Source organism: Hyperoodon ampullatus (genome assembly GCF_949752795.1).
Source record: "Hyperoodon ampullatus genome assembly, chromosome: X".
NCBI classification, from domain to species: domain Eukaryota; kingdom Metazoa; phylum Chordata; class Mammalia; order Artiodactyla; family Ziphiidae; genus Hyperoodon; species Hyperoodon ampullatus.
The window spans coordinates 47,017,041-47,028,743 of record NC_136913.1 but is presented as its reverse complement, the minus strand read 5'-3'; positions in this window follow the sequence as shown (position 1 = coordinate 47,028,743).

The window sequence follows — 11,703 nt, the reverse complement described above, 5'->3', positions numbered from 1 at the left end:
TGTAATGACCTATAGCGGGAAAGACTCTAAAAAAAAAGTGGATATATGTATATGTATAACTGATTCACTTTTCTGTACACCTGAAACTAGCACAAAATTGTAAATCAACTATATTCCAATTTTTTAAAAAAGACAAAAAACAAAAAAAGAAATAAGACCATTTCAACTCCCCTCATTTTAGAGATAAGAAAGAAAAAAAAGTTCCCTTTCCCTAATTTTTTCCTAAGTACTCTTTAAAAAAATATTTGCAAATGTCTCTGAAGAACCTAGGGGCAGGACAGGAATAAAGACGCAGACGTAGAGAATGGACTTGAGGTCACGGGGAGGGGGAAGGGTAAGCTGGGACCAAGTGAGAGAGTGGAACGGACAAATATACACTACCAAATGTAAACTAGATAGCTAGTGGGAAGCAGCTGCACAGCAGGGAGATCATCAGCTGGGTGCCCTGTGACCACCTAGAGGGGTGGGATAGGGAGGATGGGGGGGAGACACAAGAGGGAGGAGATATGGGGATATATGTATATGCATAGCTGATTCACTTTGTTATAAAGCAGAAACTAACACACCATTGTCAAGCAATTATACTCCAATAAAGATGTAAAAAAAAAAACTATTTGCACAGTCTTTTAAATATAGCACAATGGTATTTTGTGTTAAAACAATTGTTTAAAGATATTCTTAATATTTTGTATAGCTATGTTTTTGCTAATTATATGTAGAAAACTAAAAATTACTGATAAGCCATGAAATTAACATAATTTTAGATGTAACTTTAAAGAGACAAATGATCACCCCTTTTTAAAATATCAAAAAGAGGATGGAAAAACCCAGAAGAAGAAATTACAATGTATCTTAATTGTTACATTTTACTTCTGATTTCATACCTGTCATTAAATATGTAGCAAGACAGGGCTTCCCTGGTGGCGCAGTGGTTGAGAGTCTGCTTGCCGATGCAGGGGACACGGGTTCGTGCCCCGGTCCGGGAAGATCCCACATGCCGCGGAGCGGCTGGGCCTGTGAGCCATGGCCGCTGAGTCTGCGCGTCCGGAGCCTGTGCTCCACAACGGGAGAGGCCACAACAGTGAAAGGCCCGCGTACCGCAAAAAAAAAAAAAAAAAAAAAAAGGTTTTCATTTTGATGAAGTCTAATTTATCTGTGTTTTTCTTTTGTTACTTGTGCTTTTGTTGTCATATCTAAAGAACCTATTTTACAATCATGTAGTTTTATGTCCATATTTTCTTATAAGATTTTTATAGTTTTAGCTCTTAACTTAGATCTTTGATCCATTTGGAGTTAATTTTTGTATATAGTGCAAGATAGGTATACAGCTTCATTCTTTTGCATGTGGATATCCAGTTGTTCCAGCACCATTTGTTGAAAAGAATATTCTTTGCCATTGAATCCTCTTGGCACTCCTGCCAAAAATCAATGGGCCAGAAATGTGAATGTTTATTTCTGGACTTTCAATTCTATTCCATTGATCTATATGTCAGTCCTTATGCCAGAACCATGCTGTCTTGATTACTGTAGCTTTTCAGTAAGTTTTGATATCAGGAAGTGTGACTCCTTCAACTTTGTTCTTATTTTACAAATTGTTTTGGCTATTCTGGATCCCTTGCAACTTCATATGAATTTTCGGACCAGTTTGTCAATTTCTGCAAAAAATGCAGTTAGAGTTTTGAAAGGAATTACATTGAAATAGATTGATTTGGTGAGTATTGCCTTCTTAACAAGCATTAATTCTTTTGATCTATTAAGTCTTTCTGTTTATTTAGGTCTTCTTATATTTTTCAGTGATATTTTCTAGTTTTCAGTGCACAGTTTTGCACTTCTTTTGTTAAATTGACCTATAAGTATTTTATTGTTTTTGATGCTATTGTAAATTGAATTGTTTCTTTAATTTCATTTTAGGTTGTTCATTGCTAGTGTATAGAAATACAAATTATTTTTGTGTATTGATCTTTTATCCTGCAAACTTTCTGAGCTCATTTCTAAACTCTAATAGTTTTCAGTGGATTCCTTAGGACTTTCTATATACTAGATCACATCATCTGCAAATAGAAATAGTTTTACCTCTTTTCCAATCTGGATGGATTTTATTTCTTTTTCTTGCCTAATTGCCCTGGCTAGAGCCTCCAGTCAGTTTAGCTTGTCACTCTCATAGAGCTACCAGCCTCCTCTTAATTGCTTACAGCAAAATCTCCATTGTTTTTGAGGGTCCTTAAGTTTGAACTTCTCCACATTCTACTTGAAATAAAGTCAGTTCCTTTGGGGTTAACTTTGGAGCTCCCTCTTCTTAAGGACTGCCTATCTCCCTGGGCAAAAGCTCTGAGCCACTCCTCCAGGCACTGGGTGAGGATGGTAACTTCTGCTTTTCCTAACTGAAACTTCTTCTTATGAGTAAGCTGGGGCAAGGTCTATAGACGCTCTAGTATTTTTGGCCTGCTGTGCCTAGGGTAAAGTTTCCACTCTACGAATGGGGGCTGGATGGAGGAACGGAGCCTCCAGCCTCTCAGACACATTCACTAGGAATATAGCGTCTGCAATTTGGAGTGGGAGGGGATGAGAAATGTTGGTGTCCTGCCCCTTTCAGTGAGATACCGTATCCCTCAATTGGGAGCTCACTGGAGAAGGAGCCTCATCTTTTTTGGCACATCTTCCCACAGTGGAGCTTCCATCTAGCTGAGCTGGGAGTTGGGGGATAGAGTGGGTCATGGTTCAAGTGCCACAAGCTTTCAATTTTCTGAGATTTAATAGAATTTCTTGAATAAATGTTTATTTGTTGTATACCCTTAGTACAATATCTGAAGACTTTAAACACTTTGGTTTTTTTTTTATTTTGCTTTATAACAAATTTAATCAGTTATACATATACATATGTTCCCATATCCCCTCCCTTTTGCGTCTCCCTCCCACCCTCCCTATCCCACCCCTCCAGGCGGTCACAAAGCACCGAGCTGATCTCCCTGTGCTATGCGGCTGCTTCCCACTAGCTATCTACCTTACGTTTGGTAGTGTATATATGTCCATGCCGCTCTTTCACTTTGTCACAGCTTACCCTTCCCCCTCCCCATATCCTCAAGTCCATTCTCTAGTAGGTCTGTGTCTTTATTCCTGTCTTACCCCTATGTTCTTCATGACATTTTTTTTTCTTAAATTCCATATATATGTGTCAGCATACAGTATTTGTCTTTCTCTTTCTGACTTACTTCACTCTGTATGACAGACTCTAGGTCCATCCACCTCACTACAAATAGCTCAATTTCATTTCTTTTTATGGCTGAGTAATATTCCATTGTATATATGTGCCACATCTTCTTTACCCATTCATCCGATGATGGACACTTAGGTTGTTTCCATCTCTGGGCTATTGTAAATAGGGCTGCTATGAACATTTTGGTACATGTCTCTTTTTGAATTATGGTTTTCTCAGGGTATATGCCCAGTAGTGGGATTGCTGGGTCATATGGTAGTTCTATTTGTAGTTTTTTAAGGAACCTCCATACCGTTCTCCATAGTGGCTGTACCAATTCACATTCCCACCAAGAGTGCAGGAGGGTTCCCCTTTCTCCACACCCTCTCCAGTATTTATTGTTTGTAGATTTTTGTCCTTGTCTAAGACCATGTGTTATTCATCTCTGGAAGTTCAATTTGAGTCTTTTAAAAATAATGTCACAAGAGTCATGTACCAAAATGTTCATTGCAGCTCTATTTACAATAGCCAGGACATGGAAGCAACCTAAGTGTCCATCAACAGATGAATGGATAAAGAAGATGTGGCACCTATATATAATGGAATATTACTCAGCCATAAAAAGAAATGAAATTGAGTTATTTGTAGTGAGGTGGATGGACCTAGAGTCTGTCATACAGAGTGAAGTAAGCCAGGAAGAGAAAAACAAATACCGTATGCTAACACATATATATGGAATCTAAGAAGAAAAAAAAAAAGGTCATGAAGAACCTAGGGGTAAGACGGGAATAAAGACACAGACCTACTAGAGAATGGACCTGAGGATATGGGGAGGGGGAAGGGTAAGCTGTGACAAAGTGAGAGAGTGGCATAGACATATATACACTACCAAACGTAAAATAGATAGCTAGTGGGAAGCAGCCACATAGCACAGGGAGACCACTCAGTGGTTTGTGACCACCTAAAGGGGTGAGATAGGGAGGGTGGGAGGGAAGGAGATGAAAGAGGGAGGAGATATGGGAACATATGTATATGTATAGCTGATTCACTTTGTTATAAAGCAGAAACTAACACACCATTGTAAAGCAATTATACTCCAATAAAGATGTTGAAAAAAATAAAAAATAATGTCATGTCTTCTATTAGCATACTTAATTTTTCCTCTATTTTCTTCAGCATGTAGAATACTTTTATAATAGCTGTTTTAATGTCCTTCTCAGGTAACTATCACCTGTGTTATTTCTGAGTCTGTTTTTTATTGATTAATTTTTCTCTTCATTACTGATTGCATATTCTGCCTCTGTGCATGCCTAATAACTTTTTACTGATGCCAGACATTGTGAATTATATCTTCTTAGGTTACGAATTTTATAACAATACTAGTAATAATTCCTTTAAGTGATTTTGAGCTTCGTACTGGGACACAGATGAGTTACTCGGAAACAGCTTTATCCTTTCCAGGCTTGCTTTCAAGCATTATTAAGAGGGGACCAGAACAGGCTTTAGTCTAGGGTGAATTTTCCTGACTACCAGGGTAATACCTAGCTGAGAAATCCACCCAATACCCTGAATATTTTCAGGTTTTTTCACCTCTGGCAGGTGAGAAGATAAACTATTTCCACCCCTCTGAGAGCTCTGAAGTCATCCACCCACTCCTTTTTGGTGGTTCTTTCCCAAGCCAGAATTCAGCAGGAGACTCCCAAGGGAACCCTCTGCAGATCTCCAAGCTCTATCTCTCTTTCTCTCTCTTTGCAGTCCTCCCCCATCCATGCAGCTCCCTTTTCTCTTGTCCTGTGCTCTAGGAATTCTAGCTGCCCTGGCCTCCATGAATGCTGAACTCTGTTTCCTCAGCTCTGGTAGAATGCTGGCCTCTCTCTGGGTTCCCCTTCCCTGAACTGAAGCCTGGAAAGCCTCTCCAGGAAGGAAGCTGGGGGAAATTGTAGTGCTCACCTCATTTTTCCCCTTCTCTCAGGTATCAGCATCCTGCATGCCTGTTGTAGTGCATCTGAAGACCGTCACTTCCAAAGTTTTAGTTACATAAAGTGGGAGGATAAATCCAAACCTGTTCATTCATCATGGGCAGAACCAATTCCTAAGTCAGTCTTAATTAGTCCTTGAATGCTGTTTTCAGAGGATCAGTTATCTTACTCATCTGACATGTGTGTGTGTCCTGTGATGAAAAAGTTGAGGGATGCTCCCAAGGAGTTTACATCAGTGTAAAGATGTAACAACTGTTGCTATCCTGACAATTACCACTATTTATGATGCTGAGGAGGTTGTTGTGAGGGTCTGGGGTCGGCAACAGCCCCATCTCTATCGTCGAACACCGGAAGCAGATTGGCAGGGAACATTTACCATACCCATGTGCTGGCCTTCCCTACCCTCACATGAGCTGCGTTCCCCAATGCACAATAACTGCCTGGCCCTGGGGCATGTAAGTTTGAGAACCCTGCTGCTGGAGACCCTCCAGATGCCCTCACACACAAATGCTCTGTGGTACAGGTATTGTTTTCATCACATGACTTTGCTTTAGATAGAGTTATTCAAATAATACGTGAATAAGTGGCTGCTGTGAAAGATTCCATTAGTACATCAGTACACTGACTACACAGGTCATCACATTCCTCCACATTCTCTGCTTCCTGGGCCTACCAGTGGGGCTAGTTAGAGGTGCTTCCTTGCTCCGTTCAAAAATATTTCTCTACGGGCTTCCCTGGTGGCGCACTGGTTGGGAGTCCGCCTGCCGATGCAGGGGACGCGGGTTCGTGCCCCGGTCCGGGAGGATCCCACATGCCGCGGAGCGGCTGAGCCCGTGAGCCATGGCCGCTGAGCCTGCGCGTCCAGAGCCTGTGCTCCGCATCGGGAGAGGCCACAACAGTGAGAGGCCCACGTAGCGCAAAAAAAAAAGAAAAAATATATATATCTGTATTTAAACCACACACACACACACACACACACACACACACAGAGCAGGCCCCACGATGAGCAGCTCCCATTTGCTTCCCCTCCCACCTAATATTAACAGCATGTCCTAAAGAAGATCCCTCTGATCAGTACACACTTGTCCTCTCATGCTGTTCCATGGCCAGTGTGTGCTCCATGGTATAACATGAACCCCTCACCGTTTGTTTACAATCCAACCATCATCGACTCTTAATGGACATAAAGAGGTTTTACACAATTGTTTGCTACTACCTTCCTTCTACACACAATTCTGTGAATGTGTGTGTTGATTATACATTTTTAAAGTGGAGCTGCTGGGTCAAAACTCTGTCATTCACCAATCATCCACTGAGCGCCTACTATGTGCTGGGCACTGGGGAGACTGGCCGTACTAGGCAAAAAAAGTCTCTGCCCTCACCGGCCTAGCATTGTAAGGATTTTTCACTTTGATACATGCTGCCACGATGCTGTCCATCAGTGGTGCAGGAGAAGTAAAGCTTGTTTACTGGCTCCTCACATCATTCTTGGGGCAGACGCTCTGCTGCAGTGAACAGGATGCTTAGACCTTTGCTCCCTTCAAGATCTTCAGGGTCTGGCGATGAGACTGTTCCTTTGGATGTGTTGGGGGGTAAGGAGGGAGGGAGAGAAGGGAAGGAACAGTTCACAGATAACGTGGTGGAGGGAGGTAGGAATCCTAGAGTCCACCACTTAGTTGTGTAGGAGGGACGCTGAGCCTGGTTAGAAATGCAAATTCTCGGGCCCCACCAAGGACCCACTGAATCAGAAACTCGGGGATGGGGGACAGCAATCAGTGTTTTAACAAGCCCTCCAGGTGACTGCGATGCATGCTAAAGTTTCACATTCACATTAGACCCACCAGAATAACCACAGGACTGAAGTGAGAAACAACACCCCCCACACCGCCACGGGGTATCACTTCCTGGGGGTGTCCGGTTCACCCCTTCGTTTCTACCTGGTCACATTCAGGTGGGGATGGCAACGGGGCGAGAGATTGGCTTCGGGATTGCGGGGCCAGAAAGCGTTCTGGGCGGTGATTGGTCGCCGCGAGATTGCCGGAATAAGCTCTTCCGGTGCGCAAAGCGGAGCCGGAAATTCCGCTATTCCCTCCCCCTCCCCGCGCAAGGCGGTATCCGAGTTGGAGTTCAGGACGAGAGCGTGTTTGTTCCCGCGCTGGCGTTTTCAGAATGTATATTTTTCTGAGTTGCACTACTACAGAACTGACTGTCCCGACAGGCACAGCTAGAAAGGGCGAGGATTCCGCTAGGGTACATGTACGGGGTAACAGAACGGTGACAGAGCCCATGGTCTTTATCTCATGTAGTCAGTGTCCTTGGGACCCCTGGGAGATGTCCCCTTTCCTAACGGAACCGAAGGCACGGTTGTCCTTTCCACCGATTACAGTCAAGGACAGAGGCCTGCCCCTCACCAGGCCTTCTGATCCCAGTCTGGAGCTTTATCCCTCCTGCCCGTTGGGGGACAGTGGCTGGCTTGCCCCACTAGGCCTATTCTGTATTACCCAGGGAGGCACAAGCAATCACAAGGCCCAGCACAGAGAAAACTTCTTGTAATGCTCCCTGTTATAGTGGTGTCACTGCAGGGAGGTAACCTACCACGTAGGAAGACTTTTTCCCAAATCCAAGACTCCACAGAATTGCGAGGGTTTCATCCTAACTTTGCCCTCCCTCCCTTTGGGAACCGGTCAGCAATGGTCCACGGGCATCTAGATCTGCTGTTCCCCGATCCCACCACCAAGGGGCGCGCGAGATGAAACGGTTCTGTCGTGGAACGTACCACTGAGGGGCAGAGGGAAGACCTTCGAGTCGGGAAGGAAACATTGGGGAGGGGGCGTCCGTTCTGGAATAATCCATTGAGCTCTGTGACAACACTGAGGGTCCCCTTACACCGCGTTGGGCATCAACCATGGGTCCCAGCGGAGGCACTCAGGGCGCCGCTGGGTCCATCCCCATTGAAACCGCTCCATCTTCTCGGCACATTCGAGGCCGATTGGACACCGGTTCTCAGCCTGCAGCCTTCTTTTCTATCTACTCAGGGTCACCCCTTCATTTCTGCATGGTCACATCCAGGTGGGGCCAGCAACGGACAAGAGATTGGCTCCGGGATGCGGGTGTGTGTGTGTGTGGGGGGGGGGGGGTCGAAATCGATATGCGTTCTGGGCGGTGATTGGTCGTCGCGACACTCCCGGAATAAACTCTTCCGGGGCGTCAAGCGGCGACGGAAATCCCGCTATTCCTGCCCCTCCTTCCTCGCCTGCCGAGTTCCCATTGGCTGTCTGTCTGGGACAGGCAGAGTGGTCGCCGAATTGGCGCTCAGGGTGAAAGGTGTGCGTGTGCGTGTGCGTGTGCGTGTGCGAGCGCGGGCATTTCTAGAGTGTACATTTTCCTCCGAGTTTGACTACTCCGAGACTGACTATCCTTAAGGGGCTAATTAGCTGCCCGGGTCGGTGGCGAGGTTCGGCGCAGTCGCTGGCTGTGCAGGGTGACGGTGGTGGTGTCTTTCCGCGAGCTCTTACAGTCTTGTTTAGCCTTCACTCAGTCTGGAGCGTGTGGCACCGCAGGGTCAGTCGCGCAGATTCATATAATTAAGGCCAAGGAGGGGTCACTCAACTTTTTTGGTGTCTCTCCCTGGGAAGTAACGTGTGTCCTGCAGTTTGGAGATGTGTACCGCTACGTCTGACATCCCAGATGCTGTTTGTGTACATTTGACGTCTCTGAGCATTTTGGGGAGTTTTTGGTGAATGGGATATTTTCTCTGAGTGGATTTTGTGAGCCATGGTACAAAGTCTGTAGGGCTTGGTGTCCTTGTAGACCTGGGTGTGCATTTTCTGAGCTTTTGGGCATTAGAGTCACTGGGTGTTAGACCCTTACGTAGACGTCTAAACCCCAGAGTGTGAGGCCTCTGAACTGTTGCGATTCTGGGTCCCAAGGTGTGATGTCTCTGAGCTGCTTTAGGAAGGGGTTTGTCTAAAGGTGTAAAGTATCTGAGCTGTTTGGGGTCTGTGTGTCAGTAGTAAAATCTCTTACCATTTCGGCTGTGAGGTCTCTGTCCAGGAACTGAGGGAGTTGGAAACCCGGCGGGTATGATTCCGAAGCCTGGAACCCGACGTGCTGATGGTGCGTTGTTGAGGGTGTCACTTGTCTCCTGAAGTCTCAGCACGTATCATAATTAATAAAATGGGGCCAGTGCCCACCTTGGAGGGTACCTGTGCATGTTAACAGTGTGTGTAAAGGGCCCGGCTCCCAGCTATGGTTCAGCAAATGTTTTCTGAGCACCTGCCATGTACCTGAGTACTATTCGAGGAGTTTGTGACAGGACAAAACTGACAAAGTCTCTCATTTCATAGAGTTGGTCAATCAATAAATCAAGGGTGGCAGGTGCTATGTATGAAGAAAGATAGGGCTGGATCAGGGGAAAGGGTATGTGGAGATGATGTTATTATTTTATTCAATGTAATCAGGGAAAGTCTCCCTGAAGGATGACGAATGAGCAGAGACCTGGAGGAGGTGAGGGAGCATGCCGTGGGATTACCTGAAGGAAGAGCATTCCAGGCAGAAGGAACAGCGGGTGCCACAGTCCTGGCGGGGCAGTCTACTTGGCGTGCTCCTGGATATCAAGGAGTCCTTGGATGCACTGGGTCTGGCACGTAGCACTCATTGAAAGGTGTCTGGTGCTGCTCTCTGTGTTTGTCCCACAATCTGTGGTCATCCCCATTTCACAGATGAAGGACCCGAGGCTCCAAGATGGGCCCTGCACCTTCTCTCCTGCTTACACCTGAAATTACTGAAGAGGGGTGAAACCTTCTAGTCCATCATGAGAGACAGAGGGCTTGAGTGTAAGAGCTGCAGGGAGGACACCATCCACACTGAATGTCAGCCAACCAGCGGAGATCAGTTATAATATGGGAATCATGCCCCTCATAACATTGCTACTCTTGATGGAGGGCAGGACTTCAGAATGAGAAAGGAACTGGGGCAAAGGAGAGAGGCCAGAAGGGGAAGCTGGAGGACAGTGAGGAAAAAACCCACTGGCTTCATCATATTGCTTGGATTTGGCCCAGTTCACCTTCATTAACTGATATATTCACTTTTCCCCTGTCCTTACCCTTTCTTTCCCTTCCCTTCTCTTCTCTTTTGTGCCTGAGCAGTTCAGTCCTAAAGCCATTAGGTGTTGCAGGGCAATGCAAGTATATGTGCCTAGGGGCATCCCAATTTGGGAGGTCAGAGCCCAAGGCGGTAAGGAGGATATCCCTGGGGGTTCTGTGGGGAGGAGGCTAACTGGCTCAGGGATTCAGGCTTGAGTGAGGTGTGGAAGTCAAGGGCAGGGGATGGTTCAGCATAGCACGCGGGGAGGACCTGTTTGTGGAGGAGGGATGGCTTATATGCATTGGGATTAGTCAACTGAGTGAATAAAGAAGGATGGTGGGAGCCACGTCTGTCACTTTTGGAAGAGGGCATTTCCGATATGGAAAGGAGGTAAACTGGAACAACTTCTGAGGAGTTCTACTGGAATTAAAAGTCTCCGTGAGAACTCCTGGTTTTCAATAAATATGTGTACATATGTGGATGGATTGATATATAAATATAGAAATATGTGTGTGTGTGTGATTGTGTTCACACATATATTCCAAACTTCCTGAAAACAGCAACATCCCAATGACAATAAGTACACCTACCGCTAGATCCTAGCTTCTGAATACCATTCTCCACTAAATGATGGGTTCCCAGGCTGAGGAGAGAAAGGATTAATGAGCCTGGCTCAACTTGTCATGTCAGTAATAAGGGAAAGTTAAGGAATGATGGGGAGATGTCAGGGGGGACACAATATAGCTGGAGGGCTCTCCCACTGGAAAAACTGGGGACTCTTATCTTTTCCAGCTTCTTTGAGGTATTATTGACATACAGCATGTAAGTTTAAGGTGCACAGTGTGATGCTTTGATACACGTAGATAGGGCAAAACGATTACCACGATAAGGTTAGTTAGCACTCTATCCCCTCACAGAATTACCTTTGTAAAACTTGTGGTGATAACATTTCAGATCTACCCTCTTAGCTTTCAATATATGATACAGTTTTGTTCCTTATACTCAGCATGCTGTACATTAGATCCCCATAACTTATTCATCTTATAGCTGGAAGTTTGTACCGTTTGACCAACATTTCCCCCAGCCCCTGGCAACCACCATTCTAAACTCTATTTCTGTGAGTTTGACTTTTTTAGATTCTACATATAAGTAGGACATACAGTTTGTCTTTCTCTCTTTCACTTAGCATAAAGCCTTCCAGGTCCATTCATGTTGCTGCAAAAGGCAGGATTCTCTTCGTTTTTGTGACTGAATAATATTCCGTTGTATATGTCACCACATTTTCTATATCTATTCATCCCCTCCATGGCCACTTAGTTGCTTACATATCTTGGTTGAAGCTGCATTTTAAATTGTGACATTGGTGTTAGTCCTCCAACTTTGTTTTTCAAAATTATTTGGCTATTCTAGTTCCTTTGCCTTACCCCAGAAAGTTTATCATCAGTT